Raw genomic sequence first — 23,223 nt, forward strand, 5'->3', positions numbered from 1 at the left:
TTCTTTCCAGACAGACGCTCTAGTGTCCAGCTTACAGATAGGAAAGTGTCGTCAATCTTCTCGTCTAAGAAACCAATATTCACAAATCCTGGGATGTGTAAAACACGCGCAAGGAGGTAACAAAGAATAGCTGCCCTTATAGGTCCCTCATTCATCTGGCTCTGATGTGACGTGATTATGACATTACACTTTGCACAGCTTCCCAGCTACATTCATTACAAAAGGTTAATGGAACAGCTGGACCCTCCTGCATGACTTTGCCCGCTCAGCAGTCCAGCAGATTGAGTCTTACCTTTATAAAGTTTTTCACTTTTGCCTGCCTTGAACCCATCCCCAGCGTGTATGCCTTTGTATCACACTGGAACATCACATCAGCTCGTTAGCAGGACTGTCACCGTTAATTCAAAGCCGTCCATATTCCAGGAGTCTTCTTATCCACATGCCCGCCCTGAATTACAGCTGGTCCATCAATTTTTCATGATTTTGCTGTCTACTCAACCTTATGTATAGCCTTAAGACAGCCTCATATGCATATTAATTAGAATGGAAATGACAGGGCAATTATTCTTTCAGCTGAGGACAAAACAAAACGTTAGGCTGATAAAGAGGAAGAGCAATTTCATCCTCAGAGACAGAATTCATGTCTTCTGCCGAAAATAGTCTCAAATAAACACAGTTCCGATGGCAGCAATACAAATGCCGCTTACGAAAACACGTCTCGAGACATGACTTGATTTAAATGTGATGAGATACCATAAAATATGCATCGTCAAGAGCAGCAAGTGCAATATACAAATTTTTGACTCTGTTTTCCCCACAGCTATTAACATTTTAGAGGGCAACACAGCTGGCTCCAAAGGTTAATGTCCATGGCATTAGAGAGCGACAGAGCGTGCGTTTATCCCTGTTTTTTAATTAAATTACAGACAACTCACAAAGGGTGATTTATCCTGAACATACAGTCACTGCAGTTCTAATGGAGCGCCAGTTCCCAGCCCAGCTGATTTATCCCCCTTGTGTTTCAAAGTGGGTCGTCTTGTCATGGAGTTTGTCATGGCCTACTTAACAGAACAGGAACTCGTGATTAGATCATTTGTCTGGCCAGCTGATTGCTTTGCTCGTTGTTTTTTATGGTGTACATGAGATGACATCTGGCTTTTCATCGTCCAGCGACCACATAAATATGAGAAGTAGCGGCGACTTGTGAACTTTCCATCCCTTCACGGAGGTGATATATAGCTGATGTTTGAAGAGAAATACGCTTGCGGTGATGTCAGAGCAAAAATATTCATTTAATCCTGACTGATTCACAACATTTAGAAATGAATATCTTGATTCTCAGGCAGTATTTATGGTAATTTCTCGATGCTTAACAATCTACAGGACTAATTAAATTAATTGAGTAATGGCCCTCAGCAGGTGCTTTTAGTGAAAGTCCCTGAAAATATGAAAATAAAGAAATGGTGATTAGACACCCTCTAGTGGAGGGTCATTACAAAAACATGACTCCACAAACCCCAGCACAAATTTTTATTTTATCCTTTGGCTTCAAGGCTCAAAGGGGAAGGAGCCTCGTGAAAACATGAATTTGAAATACTGCAATTCATATTGAATAGCTCCACTTTTTGTACGATCTTCATTCCTCCAGTCATAACACAACACGGGGGCTCGTGTGTCAGATATACTAACTTCTTGTGAACTCAACTGAAGATGAGGAAAATCTTCTTGTGTCTGCAGAATCGTTTCATGTGGACTGTGAAACGCTCTCTGTGACATGGGCGCTCAAAGCATGCACAGTTTAGAGTTTTGAGTGTCTAGTGTTAGAAGACACAACCTCTTGTTCGTAACCTCCAAGCTTTAATAGGAATAATGCATGCGTGACAAAAACCAATGGCACAAATATACACAGCAGACATCATTGAGTCTGTGGAGATGGACATCGTTTCTCAGATCAGTTGCCATAGTACATGATATATCATTACAATCATAACAACTAGGTAAATCCCCCCCTGATATTTTGCAGGCTTGAATACATCATCCAAACAAGTAATATCTGCAAATAAATAACTAAATGCACCTTCTCATTCTGTTGTTATCGATCATTTGATACGATCTCATTTTAATTCAGCCATGCAGTCTGTATGAGCAGCAGAATGCGGAGTAACGTCTCTATTCAATCTATTAAACATGAATTTTCTACATGCAACATGCAACACGTCCACTCTGGCTCGCCCGACAACAAAAAAACAAATTTATGCTGCTCGTCAAAACATCGGAAGTAGGATTGTGAAATCCACTTTCTGTGTCATTCAGGTTCAAGATTCATACACAGATTTAGGATGTGTGTGTCCAAAGAAAAAAAAAGTCTGAGTACGTGAATCAAAGAATATTTACATACTGACAATAAATCAAATATTATGTGAGACAGAAATGTAAAGATTCACATTTTTCGCCATCCATATATTTTATTCTTTTTGACTGCAGCTGCTAGAGGAAAAGTCAAATATGGTAATATGTGCTTGACAAGAAGAATGATGCTTCTCTCGTGTCTGTTTCTTATCACTGTCCGTAAAGACAGACCCTGGCTCGCCAAGCACTATCTTCTTTTTCAAATTATTACTGAAAACAAATCTGAAGGCTGACAGTTCGCCGTCAATGAGGAGTTTTGTATTCTCTCTTTTATTTTCTGTCTTTTCTTTTCTTTTCTTCTCTTTCATCATCGTAATGGGTGCATTATGCAGACGTCACCTTCCATAACTTGTGGCAGTCTGTGAAAGGTCGGACAGAAACATTAAGTGCTCCAATCAATAGTTTGATTCAGTACACCAGAGTCCTACATACATACATTAATGCAACTCCACCAGCTTGTGAATGTCACCCTGTCAAACTCATTATGTCATTTAGCCTCTCATCAGCATTATGGGCGGCTGCTAGCTTAGCCGCTTAAACTTTCGATAAAAAGATGCCACCATGAAAATGGCCGTCACCCCTATCACAATGAGGACGGCCACGGCAATTCCCAGGCCGACAGACGCGCCCTTGCCATCGGACTGGGCACCGGAGAGCGCTGTGCACAAATGAGAGTGATGCCATTACGGGATGCTTAATTCCAGCAGGATAAAAATATATTAAAGTTATGACTACAGATAAGAAATGATTTCATTTCTGGAGGAATCTAATTAGTAGAACATTTGTGAATGGCTGTTCTCATGGCAATCAGTTCCATAAATCCCATACTTACCCTCGTCTTTGGGGAGAAAGGAAGACAAAGAAAGGTCAGCATTTCGTTTTGAGGGACCCTTTCATTTCATATTTTCCAAAATATTATATTTCCCAAAGATATTTGAGAAATAAATTAATTATAGTGAGCAATAGAGTAAAAGCCGAGGAGAGCAGACAAACTGCACTAAGCTGAGTTTAGACGATTAAAAACAGATTGAAAGTAGTCTATTTTTCTATTCATAAACTTTCCCGTGAAGTAGTTCCTATGATTACTCCCCCATCTGTGTGTTAAAGTGCTCATGTTTTGGCTATTTACATGTTCACAATTTCAGACTGCCGATCATGGCAACCTGATGTTTTCCTCTCTGTATGTGACTCGCTCTGCCTTGGGGAGTTCACTTGATGATGTCTGAGAAGTATCTCAAGGGAACTGTTGTTACTGACTGTGGATCCGTTGTCTGACTCTTTTAAGACCTCATTTGCACAGAGATAAGGACACATGGAGGACTTACAGCTCTCCGTCTTGGCCCTTATAGCCACTGTGAGCACGGACGGCTCAGTGATGCTGTCCTGGACGACCGTGGTCTCCGCGCTCCTCCTCTTCCTGCTGCATCTCTGTGGATCAGAGCGGACCGACAGACTTTGAGGAGGATCTGGCTGGAACTGGACACTTCTGCTTGAAATGCATGAGGTGCCCTCCTGTACCTTGAAGGAGCTGCAGGTGCTGCGCTCACAGAGCCGGGTGATGCAGTGCAGATAGTAGGTGGAGATGGTCTGGCTCTGCTGCTCGATGAAGCGGAACGCCGGGAAGTAGAAGCGGGCCTTTTGGCTATCGCCGTTCTCCAGCGCGGTGGTCAGCTGATCTGCGGAGCACCTTTTAATAAAAGGTGTACCTCACAAGTGCCCCGTTTGCACATCACACGGATACATACAATCATTGTATTGATGATAGAAGGGCAGGGAGTTGAAATCCAGAGTAGGGATACCTTTGAATCTAGAGGTAGCTGTGGTTTACTCATTACACGGACCACAGGAAAACCTGCAGGTATGTGTGAAAGGTTTAAATTTAAAGCTGGACTGCTGGACCGAGAGACAGAACTCATTGTCAGGGCTTGACGGACTGGAAGAAATGTACAACGAAAGGAAGAAAGCTCAGACTTGATGTTTTAAGGTGTTTTTGTGACTTACGAGACAAACAGATTAAAGGAGGTGTCGTTGGAGGGCAGCGGAGACACCGAGGCGTAGCACCGGTCCAGAAGCACGAAGTACCTGTGGAGACACAATGAGGTCCCCAGCACTGAGTCAGAGACTCCAGGTCACAGGTGGAATCCTCAGATGTACAGTCTACTAACACAGTCCAGTGGGTGGAGACTAGAGGAGATGGAAAACATGTTTGTATGAAGGTATCAATCACCTGTTAGCTCCCATGGATTTATCAAACTGCTAAGAATTACATCTTTGAATTTAGAGAAAGAATAAAGTAAAGATATTAGATTGAAAGTGCTTTTCATATTTAGCCTTACAACAACTAAAATACTATGTTGGTTAAGAGTAGCTCATAAATGACTGCAGTGCAGGAACAGAGGTGATCACACAACAGCTCAGATTTTGGAGAGAATTTACAAAAAATGGAAATTGTAAGTTATAGTTGAAGTGATATGGGGTAATGGGTTAATTGTTTTGTAGGAGTGAGTCCACAAAGAACTTTTTAACTCCTGAGTTTTCTCTCTAGAGTAGTTGTGGCAGAAGTGACTTTGAAATTTTGATAATCAAAAAACCTCTTTAAAAGTTAAACATTGCTGGTTTAAAAATCCTTGAAATAAAGTAATAATAATAATAATAATAATAATATATTTTATTTGGAGGCGCCTTTCATGTCACCCAAGGTCACCTTACAATACAACAGTACAGGATAAAAGATAAAAACATTAAAGATAAAAACAACATTAAAACAGAACATCAACATAAAAAATAAAAATAAGTGAAGTGCACAGGGTCCAGTTATAAGGAGTATGCCAGTTTGAACAAGTGAGTTTAATAGACATGTGCTTCAAAGTACAAAATACTCTAACTTTGATATGTGTATCAGAGTAAAAGTATTTGTTTTGCAGACAAATGTCCCTTGGATTGATTTATTAATATATAGCATATTATATTAATAGGTCATTGAAACTGAATAATTTTCATTTGAGAATCATTTTACTACTGTGTTGGCTCTTGGTGGAATTGTAATGGATTTTAATTGTTAATAGTTCGATATAAAACTGGATTCTTTTCATTATACAATATCTGTATATATTGGTTGTTTCTAAACGTGGGAGAGAAATTTGAGGGGTTGTGAGATGATAGGTTTCTATAAATGGGATGATATTTAAGAAAAAACATAATAAAAGCTGTTTCATTAGATTAATCTTCTACAGTTACTCATTAAACAAAAGTGTTGAGGTGGGGGAATGTATAGTGCGTGAGAAGTGGTGTAAGGTGGAACCTTGTACAAGGCCATGCTCAGAGTACTGCTGAAGCTCCCATTGTTGTCCTTCAGAGCCGTGGTGGAGGAAGAGCTGCGAGGAGAAGTAAGAATGAGATCACACTTGTCACGCGAGCCAAACCTGAGCGGTGCTTATGTATGTTTTCTACCCACACACCATTATTGGACACTTACACGTCCACCTGGGTGTTGTTGATGAGATACTCCAGAGGATAAGCACACGAGTAGTAGTACTTGAGCTCCGCGTTGTAGGTGATGGTCCCGATGGTTGGGTCGAAGGATCGCACCACTCCGCTGACATTCACCGTCTGGTTGTTGGAGAAGTCGGAGAAGATTCCCGTCCCTGGCGCGCTCGTGGTCTGAGGAATAATTCAGGAGGATCTTGATTATTTAAGAAATGGTTAAAAATAAATGGTGGCCATCGTCTTTCAGCACAGCATGCAGTGGTGATGAAATCACATCAAGAAAGTGGAACAGCTTTTCTAAACTTTCTCCCTCTCCACAGAGAGGATTGCGTCCATCTGTGTTACATAAAGTCAAGAGCAGTCTGATTCATCTCGTCTGAAAATCCTCTTATTTCTCCCCTCTCTTCTCTTGCCTCCTCCTCGTGCTCGGCCCAAAACACAGCTTTGCTTTCGGTTTCCTAAATTCTCTCTAGCTGAAGACGAACAAGCCCCATGATCACCTCCACCATCAAGGGTTGAATTCAGGATACAGGAGGAGCCACCGAGGTGTCCAGCGTCCCCTTGCAGGCCACATTGTCCCAGATGCGGTTCAGGATCAGTAAGCTCCCGTTGTATCCGGTGTAGATATATACGTTATAAAATAAAAGAGTAAAGTAAAAATGAATATACAATTTTAAGAAAAATACACACCTAACCCTAACCAGCACAGTTAATGAAATCAGAAAATCAAATTATAAAATTTCTCGTCCCTGTTCAAACATCTAGTATTTCACATATTTTTACTATTGGTAATAATAATCTTAAGAGTGTGCTAATTAAATATTTGAACTAAAATCCATATTGGTTCCCTAAAGGTCAACATCTGAAAAATCCATACTACCCCTCGTGTCTAAAACCAAAATGTGAGAACAAAGGTCTTCACCTGGTCTCCTGTCGTAAACTCCACAGTCGGATAAGCTAAGGGCCTCTCGGCCCACAATACACAGGGAGGTCAGGATAAGGAAGCTGAATAAAGCCATGTCCCCACTCTGCCCTCTGTAAAAAGCTGAGGCAAACACAACAGATGTCAGACACAGGAAATCCCCAAAGAAAATTAGAAAGAAATCATCTGTAAATCCACTGAGGTAATTGATACAAAAACAAAAACAAAGCTTTTGGATTGCTAAATCCAGAAGTGTCAATCAAGGAATCTTAGTCAGATGTTTTCTTAGCTGGGACCTTACCTCCGCGGTGTCTTTGCTGGTTGAGGATGAGAGAGCAGTGGGCTGGTGTATATATGGTGAACCTGACCTTGTGTAGTCACAGCACTGTTTTAGGATTGGGTGTGAACAAGGTCAATCCCACTTTGCCTGGGCTGCCTCAGCTGTCACGTGAACAATTCAGTTGTTGTGGCTGAGGTGCCGTGGTCCTCTCCTGGAGGCAAATGATGAAACCCAACACAGTCGCCTTCAAAGTTACATTTCTTTGTGACTTTGTGTCTGAAACACAGCCCCTGTTTTCTCAATATGAAACTTAATAAAGTGAGGATATGTATGGTTTGTCGTCACCTGGGACCTCACCCATAATAGATAGAGAAGGAGCTGTTGTCTTGTGAGGTGTTAATGTTAATGTAAATTGGAGGACCTTTAATTTAAACATTATCACAAAAAAAATGACATATGTTTTTTTCTTTTTTCTTTTTTAAGTGACAAGTTTGTTATCAACTTACAATTTAGTCAGACTGACAGCATTAAGGACATTTAACATGTTTTTATGTACCTTTGACAATAATTCCGTTAGAATATTTGTCCTAGCCACGTCAGACGTTGTAGAAAGTACAAACTCACATGTATTTGAGATGGAGAATTGTTTTTTATTCGGTTAATGTGGAAGTTTAACTCAAAGAAAACAATCGCGTGACCCTTGGAAATCCGATCTTGTCAGATGAGCCACCTGGGAACTGAAAACTCTGCTCAGGGTCAAGTTGGAGGATGGGTGTCTCTGTCAATCTTTGGTAAACCAAGCAGACAAATGCTGGATTAATTGTTATTGTCATGACGTGCACACTTAAACATGCTAAGCCTTTCTGCCTTCTAGCCCACACACAAACACCCGCATGTATATTACTCACAGTGTGTCTACGTCTTCTTTGGGGTCAACATCCAAAGTGAAGTCCCAGCCTCATTTCCATAGTGGCAGGAGAGTTTAATCAATTACAACAGATTGTGAATGGAGAGAAAGAGATACGATCGCATTTATTCCTCTCATTTCAGTTATCTGCGGTCATTGTGGACTTTGAATACATCCCAAAATGGGTGTTGAAATGAGGGATTAGGGTGATAAAGAGCAGTGAACGCAGCAGAGCCGTGCGGGTCACAAAAACACCCGCAGAGTCAGACATGTGAGACGCAGCGGCCGCCCAGCAGACGTTTATATAGGTCATCGTAAAAGGAAATCAATAAAGGCAAAATTGAAAGATTAATTCTGGCGGTCATCAAATGAGCCCCATTGTTTTGTTCCTTTCCCTGGAGATTGGACACTCGCAAGGCCGTGACGCTGTAAAAGAACTTCACTGATCGTAGTCGGATAAATCACTGAAGAAATGCCATGAAAGTTTTTACCCACATAACAAACACGTGCCATTAAATTGCCGCAAGTTAGGAGATGGTTTTGTTTAGCTGATATTCAAAAGATTTGCCTGGCTGACCTTTACTGCAGCCAGCTACTAGGGGGCGATCAACATATGATTTTTCGACCAATCTCGAGTCCTATTACAATACCTATTTAAATTGAACGTTTAAAGGGACAATTTAAGATATGTGTAGTACATAAAGGATATAGCTAGGGTATTAGTTTAGCTTCGCATAGACTGAATAAAGTAAAGAAAGTTGGTGAATATGTAAACATTTTAAAAAAAGCCACTAAGAGCCAAGATAAATATGCATATTTTACATCCGAAACATACTGATACTGCAGCAGTAGCTGAATTGAAACATGCAACAATACATCCATTTTCTTCATTTCAAAACACTGAATGTTTATTTGCATATTTTAATAGTATAAAGGGTTATACAAGCTACACATTTTGACAGTTTACAGCGTTGTGTTACAATAATAACAGCTGTGAATATAGAATAAGATAAAATGTCTTCAGATACTAACTAAATATATCTTTTGTTTGTTAGATGAGGTATCAAAGGCAATAAATACAAATGACCTAAAACAATACAGTACAAATTTTATTAATATGTATTGAGGAACACACACATGCCAACACATCCGTATTGGTTTGTTTCAATCAGTGGCCTCAACATGCTGTCAGTACAAAGAGGGGTACAAGTTTATTATACAGTCAATGATTTACAGTGTGATTTTGTTGTATGTTTAAATACTGACTAGTTCCTAAAGATGTAAGGGCAGTGGGAGAAAAGTATGGAAAAGAAAGGTAATTAACTATCGGGCATTGGACAGAAATAAGATATAAAGTGTTTCTGTAAATGTGGGGTTTCCTACAGAGTAAGACTTTTAATTGGAGAAACAACGTTGGTATGGTAATAATCAAAAAGTAGTAAAAGGGTAACAGCTACACATTGTACTGCAGCCCAAAGACCTTGTTCTTATGCAAATACTTCAAAAAACATATAGATAGTTTCTACTGTGTGTTGGATCAAAAATAGGTAATACTTACTACTTAAGAAACGTAATAATTAATTTAACAACCTAATTCTGTCGATGATCCATTTAGATTGTTAACCATTGTCTTGCCAAACATCAACATTTGTTTCCCAGCACTGTAACTCATTCTCTTACAGCCCTGTACAAATAATTGATTTGGTTGTATTAGATCTTGATCATGTGTGGACATCACACCTGCTTTTATAGTTGAAATGATTTGAACTATGTGCGGCTCCTTATGTTTTATCCTTTGGGGATATTGAGTGTACTATGGGCACTATCACACATGTGTGTCTTGTGTATCTTCTATTTCATGTACTTAAGGTACTTATTTTGTATCTATTCTGTATGTATTCAGCTGTTTTACCGTACTGGTACACACTAGGGTCCTAGTGCTACTTTTTCAATGGGACTTTTGGACCACATTGTCATGTTTCTTAAACTTAACTTACAAATAAGTACTAGTGTGAAGTATATTTAAGAACCTGACCTTGAATCTGATACCACAAAATCACCCTGTAAACCATTTGCTGTATTAGAAAGTATAACTCAATTATGGGATATACAGTATATTTATTTGAAGCTGGCGTTCCAAACACCTGAGGTTGACGTCGATGGGAGGCGGGACTTCTGCAGGAGGCGAAGCGACAGCAGGAGGAAGCCCACGCTGACCCCACCCAGGATGACCACGCCTGAGATCAGAGCACTGGTCCCCGGGTTCATCTGCTGGGAGGAGCCTCCAGAGGCTGCTGGGTGGAAAGATGAACACAAGCAGAAGCATGAAGGTGACGTTTCTGACGTGATGACCTGTCGTTCTTTTTTTCTTTTTCTTTTTTTCAGAAAGAGAAGGAGGAACCTTTGTGATGTTGCTGTAAATCATCAATTTCCATCGGTATCTGCTATCTTCAGTCTCGGGTGACATTTAAAACCTTTTTTTACATTGTGTAACATGGGATGAGGGAGCTTACCGAGCTGGGAGTTGTTGACAGGAGTCTCATCTGAAAAATGATTTCCAAAGTGTTTATCAGTTTCATTTTTACAAATACTTTAATCTTCACTGTGGATTCACTGATTTATATAAATACTAATGCATATCTGCTCTATTGCTGAGAGCTGAATGATAAGATAGATGTCACTTTCATATTTGTCTGTTAAATTTGTAGCTGCAGCAATCTGCCAGTTAGCTTAGCTTAACATAAAGACTTGAAATACTATTTGTAAAGCTTGCTTATTAGCATATTACAAATAATTGGTTTAATCCTTAGAATAGATTTAAGCAATTTCCATTGTACTGTACCTGAGTAAGAGGCTGTTGAAATGTGTGACTATTTTTAATGTGTCAGATTTTGTGCCTCTGCATTCCTAACCAAGGCCTTCGAGTCTAATCTTTTAAGAGACACTGTTTTCTTTATACCGCTCCTGGTGATGATCGGTCCAGCAGTGATGACTGCGTTCCCAGACGCTGATGGTGGGGAATCATGACTCTCCTCTGCATCCCGCCTCCGCCGTCGCCCACAAATCTGCCAATCACATCAGCAGATTCCAGTCCTCATTGAGGTCAGGGGACACACGAACTGAGACGCTTGTTTTTTTACACTTACTGGCATGAGCATGATACAGTCGTCGGCCCGGCAAAGCTTGGTGACGCAGTGCAAAAACACAGTGGACATCTTCTGGTGTCTGTGTTTAACGAAACGGAAAACCTCGAAGGAAAATCGCCCCATCTGACTCATCCCGTTCTCGAAAACCGTCGTCTGTGGGTCTTTGGAGCAGCTGCGTCAAAGAGGACACAGATATGCACATACATGATGATATCCACTGCTTCATGCACACTGTGAACATGACGGATTCGATGTATGCTTAAGCACTTAGAGAAGAAAAAAGTAGCATTCATGAGCATGACCCATTTGGAGGACCTGAATGGGTAATGACTCTCTTTTTGTGGTTCATTAAGTCATCATCTTGAGCGGGGAAAAAAGCAAGATTACCCAAAGAAAAGGTCATAGCGGAGTTCATCATTAGGATTCCCTGAGGGGGTTGTGTAACAGTAGTCCATCAAGATGTTCCACCTGCACAAGGACAAAAGTGTGAGATGGGATGAGGGATAGAGATCTAACTGCACATGGGAAAATACAACTCGGGCTTTCTCTGCTGCAGGCTGGCGCCTTCCCTTAGAATAATAACATAATGGCATAATGAATGTAGGCAAAGCAAAAAAAAAACACCAATTCGTGGCTTCATTCGAAAAATGAGGATGGGAAAGATGTTGTGATTGACATGAATATCATATGTGCTTCACTGAAGTTGTTGTTGTAGTTCATGATAAGATATCTGCTGCTACATAAGATTACTGACATTTTAAAATTAGGAGAATATCCAATAGTGAAAGATCGGATATTAGCTGGAACCTTTTGTCTAAGTTTGTGGCTTTCACAGCAGCAAATACTCTGGTTTTCAGAGCCAGTCCAGCCATTGGAATAGAAAGAGGTTGATTGTACGTTGAATCCTGTGGAGGACAAAACAAAACAGCATGAGATTAGGAACAAATAAGGAAACAGTCACATAGTGAGTATAGTACAAAGCTTGTGATACTCTATTTAAGATATTATCTACAAAACCAGTGAAAGGACAGAAACCACCAATACATAGGTCCAAAACTTTCCTAAACTCATTATTTCACAGTCTGGACACAAACATTTAAAATAGGTAAAAACATTTGAAACTGTGATGAACTGATTTTCAAACAATCTGACTGGAAGAACTCAATGTGTGTCCATAGCCAGTTAAAACTCTTCATCTGAGAAAGACAGTCGTTCCTCAATTTTTTAATAAATTGTTTTAGTTCAGGATTAAGAACAGCAAACATGAGCTTTTTTGCAGATGACACTATTATTTATTCCATGGTATTGTCTTTAAAAGTAGCAAAACTCAGAAGTTAGGTCTGTATTTTCAATTAAAAAGGCTTTTCATTAACTGTTGAGTCCAAAAAAGATGAGTCCAAATTACTATTTTGTGAGTATTAGATTATGGGGATGTAATTTATATGCCTGCATCTCAATTGCTGTCTTGGACCATTCTGGTTACATTTATGATAAATAAAAATAGAAACAAATATGAAAATAAACAATTGCTTTCAAAAACAGTTCTAAAGATTTTTTATAGCTATCAGGAAACAGTATTTTTTTTTGCAAAGTTTAATCAAACATTGGGAATGCTACTTTTGTTTGGGAAGTATTTTAGCAGCACATCCTTTTTTATTTTGTGCTCTTGTGAGTTTTTTATGGCGAGTGGGATCGAGGTTGAGCCCATGTTCATTGTTGGTTTTGAGTTTTTCATTGGATTTGTTAATAATAACAGAAAATAAACCTTTAACTATACTTTCAAGCATAAATCAGTTTTTCTTTAGTTGACAGGTTCATTATTTGAGAGGGTTATTCGCAATAAGAATCAGACATCACCAGTTGTATAAAGATGGATCTATTGAAATGATGATTCAGAGATCATGAACTCAATATTCATCCAAAGTATTTCTGATACTTATAATTAAAAGCTTCATGAATTGCCGAAGAAATTGTATTGATTGTATACAAAAAAAGGCTCTTGTGGCTGTGAACTCACATTATACAGGATCATACTCAACGTGCTCACGAAGGTACCATTGCCGTCCTTGACAGAAACAGCAGCAGAGGAGCTGTGAAGAGTTCCACACCGTTATTATAATTCTATTTTTCATCTTTTTGGAGATGGCTGGTGCACTTAAAAAAATAGCACTTTGATAGCAGATGGTGTGATGGGATTTAATCACAAAGTTAGAGTATATTTATTTTTTTACATGACTGAAAGACCACAGTTTAGAGGAAGTATATTAGCATCTCAAGCATTAGAAGAAAAAAGTCTCAACATTTCACGAGACACAAACCCATTCAGGCTTTTAAACTGAAAAGGATTATCATTGCCACCGTTTAGGATAACACAGTTCTTCTTTAAATAAATAAATTAATATCTAATCCACTCATGAGGATCAAGGTATTTTTTGGTTGCAACTTACGATGCCAGCTGTGAGTTGTTGACCAGGTACTCCAGTGGATAGCTGCAGCTGAATTTATACAGCAAGCCGGGCAGGTAGCTGATTATAGCTGGCGGGTCAGGGGTGTCGATATAGCCTGAGATGTTACCAATTTGTACCAGAGACATGTTCCCATAGGCATTGGGCCCGTAGGCTGTGCTGACCTGCAGAGAGAGACAACCCACACACTTTGCTTTCTCCCAGGTCAGTAAACAGCATCATGACGTTGCCTATGCATCCTAGTGTTTGTGTATTCTTTACCACCAGGCTGTTGCCGCAGGCCTCCAGAGTGCTGAGGCTGATGCTGAACAGGACCGCCGTGGGGAAGGTGTTGTTGTTGATGAAGCCACGGCACTGCATGTCCCCATGGTGACCGTTCAGGGCCAAGTCGGCGTCAGTGTAGCCGGAGAAAAGCACCGGGCAGAAGTTGATCTTCAAGGTGATGGTCTGGACCCCGCAGTACACGCTGACGTCCCGCTCTCCTGCAGGACGACAGAGGAAGAGGGTTCAGGAAGAAAAGGAGGAAGGAAGTTTTCAATCGTCTGCAGCCAGAGCTCGTTCACCACCACACTGATACTTAGCTGGAATCTCAGGGATCAAACAGTGTCTGAACAGATGGTAGGAATCAACTCCCTCATATTGAAAGGTTCATATTGATCAAACTCAGCTGCTCACCGAGTGTGGACAACGTTACCGGAGCAACTCACTGCGACTCAGAGCAACACGTTAAAGACCAACTGACAACATCGATGCAGAAAGAACTGACAAAAGACAACAATCTACATCTACCATATCGTTCATTATTTAAAATACAATAAGTTTACTGAAATATATAAGTGTGTAGGTAAAATATGTTTGTTTTGTATTTTTTTAATATTTTACCCCAATTAATCCACATTTCTGAAAATGATGTTTAATATCTACCAATAGACGCCTCTAAATACTACACACTTGAACTGTAATACTCTTATAAAATAGTTAAAGTAGAAACATAAGAAATTCACACTGGAGCAGTTAAGTACTTTGCCAGCTGGTTTTCATCATTAAAAAAAGACTATCATTTAGTCACACACAGTCAAGATGCACAAAGAGTGATTAACACAACTAATATCTGTTTTATTAATTTGTGCTGCAGCCATCTGTGATCTGCTCTAAACTAACTTAATAGACCTGCATCAGTCTCTTTGATCTAAGACTATTGTTAAATACTTAAGGGTATAATTAAGAATCATTTATTCTGAAGTTTGTGATCAGTAAAAAGTATTTAATTCAAGTTTTTAGATAAATACAGACCCAGGCTGACACCTTTTAAACAAGACTTTACATCTGTAGTATTAAGATTCTGCAAATGTGATATGACAATCAACACTTTAAAAAGCTAAATAAGAAAACAATCATCAGGAGTTCAAAGAGGCAGAGTAAGGCACATTCAAATAGAAGATGCATTTGACAAAACAAGGTCATTCTCAAACATTATATTTGTAATAGCTGTCAAATTGATATTATACTGTATCTGCACGCTTACGATTTTATTTTTAGTCAGGTACATGTAGCTAAAAATAATATAGTTCAGTAAAACAAGGCTGTAATTAACCCTGCCTTGATTAGGGTTGTAATGTTTAAAAAAAGAGGCTTTAATTTCATGTGCTTCTGTCTTGTATTGTGTAAAACTGAGAAATGCTTGTACTTAACGTCGGGCGACAAGATCAATTAAAAAGTAAATATAAAAACAAAAAAGCTTTTCAAAAGACATGAAAGCCCCAATGTAGTGATTCAAAAAGAGATATAAAAATTATCAAAAATAGAGGAACTCAATATACACAATCTAAAATGTATTGGTATATATATGTATATATGAATAAGTTTGATAGGGTAAATTATTAAATACATATATCAATATTAATTCATTAGAATATTAATGTTTGTAGAACCAGCCAGTGTCACATTTTGTGGTCTTAGTTGAATGCAGCACATCACACATGGGAGGTAAAAGAACTGCACAGTGTGTGGAGAAACATTCGATTAATTCAAGGTACACTCGCCAAATGAAAAAGCCAGAGCAAATTCCACCTCTGACAGAATCATTATCTTGTGTTCAGTATCTGCCGTCGGAAATCAAAGAAGGACAGAGCAGTTTGAGTCGATCTGCATTATTCTCACCAGGAAACCTGCTGTGATGGCTTGCGTCACAGTTGTATCCGTTAAACTGCGTGGAGACTGACGCAGCGTTACTCATCAGCAGGAAAAAAAAGCACATTCGTGTCATCGCAGCGCCTTGGAGGGGTTCGCCCGGCGTCATCTTCAAAAGGTCAACATTGCACTAGCCACATTCCTCAGGCTCAGGTATGTGTTGAAAATAGGCTACACTCGAAACTAGATGTTAAAAAACAGAACTCCCCTTTTCCTTGACTCCTTTCGCACTCTGACCTCTATCAAAGTAGCACAACCTTCTTTCACCGGGTCCCCTAATCCTTTTTATCCTGCTCCCTCTGACCTCTGCTGCTCATGTTGGCCGAAAAACCTCTATTACCCAACTCCTTTTAAGCCGAGGTCACCCCCTCTTTCCAGCTCATTTCATCCCACTCCCCTCGCTCTACCCCCACACACCCGCTCACCTGCTTCCTTCTTTTTTCCGAGGTAATTGTTTGGAACCCCTCATCCCCCCGGATTGTGTCGAGAGAAAGGCTCAACATGTGGCATGCCGTTGTAGTTGGTGGCATTAAAGGCCCCAAACCAAACACAATGTCGATGTCGTGAGTCTGTTGTGTTTGCACAGATGAAAAAGATAGAGCGTCTCTTTATCCAGACACTTAAACAAAACCCAACTGCAGTGCAGAACATGGGAAACTCTGACAGATCTGAATGGCTCGGACAAATCTTTTCATATTGCCCAGAAACCTGAGCGCACTCGGAGGGTTCCCACTCATCTTTCCTCAGTCTGATCTCTGTCTGTCAGCTCGCACAAACGGTGGGCCTCAGCAGGGGGGGGACCCGGCTCGGGAATTAAGCTGTCATCGGCTGCCGCTGCAGCCCACATTCACATGAACATAAAAGTCAACTCACGGTCTGGTGCAGGGCTGTGTGTGGGTAATTGTGATGCACAAGGCAACACTTAGAGTAAAGGTATTTACTGGTGTATACAGATACAGTGTGCAGTGTTGCAGAAGGTAAACGGGGAGACTTGGGTCTGTTTTTCTTCTGACTGAATAAAAATTTATTCTGCTTCTACAGTTCCTTGACCTTTAACTAATGTGTAAGGTTAAAGATTGCTGCTGGAGCTTTAATGGATACATCTTTTATACAGTGTCAATACACTGAGGTGTCAGTGTATTAGGTACACCTTGCTAAAAATAACACAATCTAATACAGCATTCCTGTTTAAATAAGATTATATTTGTATTTCTTACATTTGCCTGCAGTCATTGATATAGATAGATAGATAGATAGATAGATAGATAGATAGATAGATAGATAGATAGATAGATAGATAGATAGATAGATAGATAGATAGATAGATAGATAGATAGATAGATAGATAGATAGATAGATAGATAGATAGTAGGGTGTCATATGTAGAACTGAGTCAAAATAAACTGCAGAGCCCATGTTCATTATAATGGAGGAACATTCAGTGCAGTGTTGGTTGTGTTCTTTTCAGCAGATTTCTTGACAGATAGAAAAGTAGGAAATATTACCAGAGGTGTGAAACTGGTTTAAAAGAAAGTAACCATATAAATCTTTATAATAAATCTTAGAAATAGGTGAGAAATCTAAAGTGTCTGTTTAATAGAACTATTTGTAGCCTGATCTTACTTTGGGCATGTTTAGGTCCATATATGTCATTGCTGACTTGTCTTTGCATTACGTAAGATGATTTAAAGAGGTCAAGGTCCATGTTAGCATACAGTAGCTGTACTATAACTTCTAAGCTTCCTTGGGGATGTACACATGTCCCTTTAAGAAACCATTCAAACTATATATTACAGGTTATATTTGTGCCACATCAACAGCATGGAATAAATACTGTGTGCTGCTCTTTCTCTGTCATTTAAAGATCCAGCTCTGTCATTGTAAGTGCCTCAGCAGCAAACCATCTGTCTCTCGTGTCTGAATTCAACCTTCCTCATCAGGAGGCGTCTCCTCCATCATCACAACAGATAACTCTCACCATCAGTTTTATTTCTTAAAGAAGAAGATACAAGAACACTGTGGTTTTAGTGTAAATACATGAGTAAATAGACAATTTTCTTTAATGCTTCAGTACACATATGATGCTCTAATATTTGCAGTATATGGAATTGTCAATTCATCACAATGAGGGAACATATCGCTCAGTGCTACAACGTGTGGCTCATTGATCCGAGTGTAGACTGAGAATCACACTAACAGTGATCAGGCTTCAGCTGCAAAGGCAATACTTCACTGTAAAATCAATTTGTGGTTTGTTGTTGATGTTTTCATGGAATTTGCTAATGTTAATACAAATGATCGTTGAAGGCACGGTGGGTTTTTCCGAGCTAAACCTGCTGTTAGAAAATAATGAGATGACTATGAGCAACACAGCCCGAAGAAATATCTGTAAACTAATCCAATTTCTGTCTAATTTTTCCTGGTAGTTTCGATCAATAAAAAGTCTCTGTCTGTGTTTTTTGGGGAATAATTTTCTCTTTCTCTTGTAGTCCTTCCTTTAACAGAAACACAGAATACCTACAGTCAATACGGTTTGTGTTTGGTCCATTTAGCTGTTATGGCGCTTTCATCAGTATCGCATGATATTCCGCAGCAGATGCTGTTTGCAAAGTTTAAAATGCTCAACTGTTTTCATGTATATACAGTGTACGTCAGTGTAGATTTTAAGTAAATGTGTATGAGTTGTTGGGGGGTGGGGAGGAGGCACAGGGGCCACCCAGATGGTCAGTCCAGCCCTGTCCCTCCTCAGTCCGGCCCTGTGCAGCTGTCATCTTCAGTTTGTGCTTCTTTCACACACTTAACATTGTTTTTTTTTTTTCAGCCCCTCAAATGCAAATACTTGTATTTTATGGTGACCACTTTTAAAATCAACAGTTTATAGACTGATAAATAAATGACTAAAGAACATAACTGTTGATGTATTGATAGTGAAGATCGTTATCGGTCTCAACATTACTCTTGTGATGGATTTTCACCTGATTTCATAAAACACTACAACAAATGAATGTAAACTCAAATAACTCAGAGGCCTCGAGATGACCTGAACGTTTCCAACACGTTTGTGATTCATCAAATTGTTTAGATAAGAAATTAATCATGTTTCAACTCTGTGATTGGTGTTTACACGTTTTTCTTCACAGCACTATACTCCTCACAAATCCCAGATAAGAACATTTAGATTTCTGTTTGTTCCTCAGAGGTCTCATGTGGATTAAAACTAACCTGTGTTAACTGACCCAGGACATGCAGGAAAACATATCGCACATTTCATTGTTTGCAATTTACCTTTTGGGCAAATTAAATGAATACATACTTCCATATAACATGTAACCCATATTTTCTTATTTGGTGTAATGACAATGCTTTATCGTCATCACTGAATTGTTGCCTTCATTAAATGTGCAGACCTACTTTGTGGCAATGAGGAGGATTGTCTGAAAAAGTTAACTTTGCAATCATCATTATTACAGTGTTGACATTTGGAGCTTAACTTAATATTATACATCCAGACAACACAAGGTATCTGTGTTTGAGCACATAGGAACATGATATGCTGGATTGTTGATGCCTCCCCAACCATGACACAGTTGCCATCCTCTAACTCATCTCCTGTGCTTCACACCGTTCACACTCATCCTGACCGCTGGCCTCGCGTGTCAGTCTCGGATCCAGGCCGTGCAGGGAGCCGGTGACCCCGTGGAGCCCTGAGAAACACAGCCGGCTGCAGGTGTTTGCGATCCACTCTGCGTTCACATGTCCCTGCTGATGTGGTAGAGCTGAAATCAAATATGAAGCTCTCACAGGCAGACAACTTCCACCCGGCACAAACAGGATCAGATGGCCATTTACACATGAAATGAATACATATGCTGAACCCGTTCACCATCCTGCTTTTTTTTCAAATCCCACCAAGCAAATGACTTATTTAAACATGTTGTTCACTATGTGCTTGTGTTTCAGTCAGATAGATAGATTACTTTATTAATCCCAGAAGGGAAATTAAGTACATGACTTTCTTCAAAATAACAGTGGAAATACATTGTTGATTTTATTTATAATAACCTTTATTTGACAAAGTGTTGATTTGGCATTAAATGATAGAAAATGCACTTTAAGGGTCTTTATGTTGCAATAAAACACGTCTTTGTTCTTGTAACACCATGAGTAACTCTCTGTGCTTCTCTCCGGAGCTTTGTGAAGGTTTCCCGCTGGTGGTCGTGCTCAGTGACTTAAAATGGCACAGGATTTGACCTGATACGGTCACCTCTATCTGATCAACCTGAAGCATCTAGACTCAACAAATACACAACTCAATCACACAATCTGGGCTGCATCACAAAACCCGTGAGAGTGCAGCTGTAATCCGACGCTCCAGTTTTAACACAGGCGGGAGAGTGAAGCTCTCTTCAAAGGCTCCTGCTGCGATTTGATCCTCACTGAGTGAAGCTGTCAAAAGTCAGAACCCTCTTTTTTTATACCACAGAGCAAATTGATAATCTATGTGGGGAAAAATATGATATGATGTCTTAATTATGTTTAATTTTTGCCACATATGATGTTTGTAATATAGCCTAAAAAAGGATGCGCATAAGCCTGAAAATAAAGAAAGTAGAATATATGAGAACTTTATTATAATGCACTACTCATGCAGGTTATTAAAATATCTCAAGTTGATTTATTCTGAAATTGAAAATAAATGAACTAGTTGTGTTTTTGTGTTTGTATATCTGCAGAGACCTGTGCCTGTGCCTGTTGTTGAGTTTGAAAACCTGTGAATATTCCCAGGTGGGAAGAGAAAACAACAGACCCGCATATTGTTTATGTATGAAACCCAGCCCTGCATTAAGAGAACTGCATGAGAGGAGCACTGTCTTCCCATCCAGTGACCTTGTCAAGGATGTGACTCAGCGGAACTCAGTTATTTTCATTCCTCTTACTGTACTGACAAATCCAAGATTAGATACAGAATGAGGCAGATTTTTTTTAGTGTACACTGATAAAAACTCAAAAATCACATAACTTTTTTTGTTTATGTTATAAGACTTGAGAATCAGACCTGAGATCTGATGTGTCGCTGCTTGAAAACCAAAGATTCGGACAAAAAAGGTTCCAGGTAATACCGAGGGGGAGAAAGAAGTTAGGGGTGAATCAGTAGTGAGATAAAGCCTTTGATATATGTTGATGTGAAAAACTCTGAGGAACTATCTGGGGTCATTCTTCAGATTCCACTTCTGATTAGAAGAAGATGTTCAGAGAAGTAAAATAAAAATGTCAGCTTCTTTATAACAAAGATTATCATAATGTGGTCTGATGGTAAATTCTCCTGAGATGAATGTGGTGGTTGACTTCAGGTTTGGAGATAATCGTGGCATTGTGCTGCCCCCCTGTGGTCGTTGTCCATGACTGAGATTGATTAAGTTTAACAGACTTTGAGAAGTCGCCACAGAACCTTCTAGTTTTATAAAGATAAAAATGTTGTTTTATTATTGACATTCATCCTCACAGAATGAAAGGTGAATGTTGTCAGAGTCAAGAAGCGTTTTAACTTCCACAAAATCAAGTTTTGGAAATATGTGATTTTCTCCTTACAAATCTATAAAACCTTGTATCTAGAGGTGGGAAGTAATTAGGTAAATTTATCTTGTTATAGTACTTAAGTACATTTTTCCGATATCTTTACCTTACTTGAGTATATTTTGCTGATTTAAACGTTTTTTTTTTACTCCCTACAGTTTTACACAAATATCTGTACTTTCTACTCATTACATTTTCAAAACAGAGGCAGTTCTTTTGTTTGAATGCATTTGATGGGACTCAGCGAGGACCGGCTTCATAACATCAAGACAGATTGGAACCTCAAAGGACAATAACAGAAAAGAGGATTCTTTGTTCTGTATCTATCAGTGCATATCAAGCTAAACATACATAACAAAGCTTAAAGGTTCAGGGGAAAGAAATGATCTGAAAGGGATTTAATATAAAAATTAAATCCTAGTGATGTTTTCTCTCATGTGTTTCTTCTAAATTGTGAAAAATAGTTTTTAACTTTAGAATGGGCCCTTTCTATTTAAATACTTTATATTTACATCGGGAGTGGGTCCTCTTTACGGAGGCGGCCATGTTTTCACAGTAGCCCAATCTGGACAAACTGAACACCTTTTGAGTTTTTATGACAACCAAGCACTCAAGGCTCAGTGCTGTGCCCCCTTCTTTTCACTACATAGATGCTCCACCCTCTCTTTCCAATCCCACAAAAAACTCCGTCCCCAAAGCCGACTTCTTCCATCTCAAAAATGTACTTCACTTCTGATTCTGTGGCAGAAACCCTCATTCATGCCTCCATCACCTACCGCCTGGATTACTGACATGGAGTTCGGTCCTTTGAACAGACTCCAGTATGTGCAGAGCTCTGACGGCAGGGTTCTCACCCACACACTAAGCCCTGGCATCACATCACCCTGACCCCCATTCACCTCCACCTCCTCCCGATCAAGGAAGGCATTCACTACAGACTCCTCCTTTTCGCCTATAAATCCCTCCACGCCCTAGCCCCACCGTATCTTACTGACCTCCCCATGCCCAACAACAAACTGTGAACCTTTGAAGACAGAGCCTTCTGTGTCGCAGCCCCCAACCTCTGGAACTCTCTCCCCGCCTTTGGCCTCAGTTAACGCTCCACCTGCCATTAGTGATGTTTATTTCTATCCTTTTTTGTGTGAAGTACTTTCTTTTCTTTTCACCTTTGTCCCAATGGACACATTTAAATAGTCCTTGGGTCTCTATTATTATTATTATTATTAACTGAAGGCTACCACAGGTCCTCTATCATGTTTGGAAGGGGAGGGTGAGGTGAGAAGTCTTCAGCTGCAAAATGCAACTTCACCACTAGATGGCAATAAATTCTACACACTGGACCTTTAAAAGACATATCGAGACGAAGCAGAAAAAAAAAATATATAAGGAATACTCCATACCCCAAACTTATATTCCGTTTCTGCCAATAGATCCTTTTCACATAAATCTTACACACTGAAAATTTAAGTTAAATTGTCTCTGAACTACATTAATGTGACCCGAGTCTCAGTTTGCTTAGCACAGATACAGCCGGAAGAAAACTTTTTTACTGTTATACTTTGAGTACATTTCATAACCTGTACTTTTATACTTTTACTTAAGTAAAGACCTTGAATCAGTACTTTACTAAAGAATGTGTGTACTTGTACCACCTCTGGTTGTTTGACAGTGGGACACAGAGACTTTTCCTTTGTGTGGGTGTCAGGCCTGTTGGTCTTCATCCTCCCGTGGTTACAGGGGTAATTGGTGCAGGTTAGAATCCCTCCAGATGCGGTCAGCCCTAGAGCACCTGCACCGCAGCGGCTTCAGGAAGTGCATCTGCCTCGGGCTCTGCTGTGTTTGTT

The 23,223-nt window shown here is 39.6% G+C and overlaps 1 pseudogene; it reads right to left on the reverse strand.

The window, feature by feature from the left end:
• Positions 1-2,930: 2,930 nt before the first annotated feature.
• Positions 2,931-15,881, reverse strand: LOC133952036 (zona pellucida-like domain-containing protein 1; annotated as a pseudogene).
• Between the last annotated feature and the right edge of the window lie 7,342 nt (positions 15,882-23,223).

Source organism: Platichthys flesus, chromosome 4, assembly GCF_949316205.1.
Source record: "Platichthys flesus chromosome 4, fPlaFle2.1, whole genome shotgun sequence".
In the NCBI taxonomy this organism is placed as follows: domain Eukaryota; kingdom Metazoa; phylum Chordata; class Actinopteri; order Pleuronectiformes; family Pleuronectidae; genus Platichthys; species Platichthys flesus.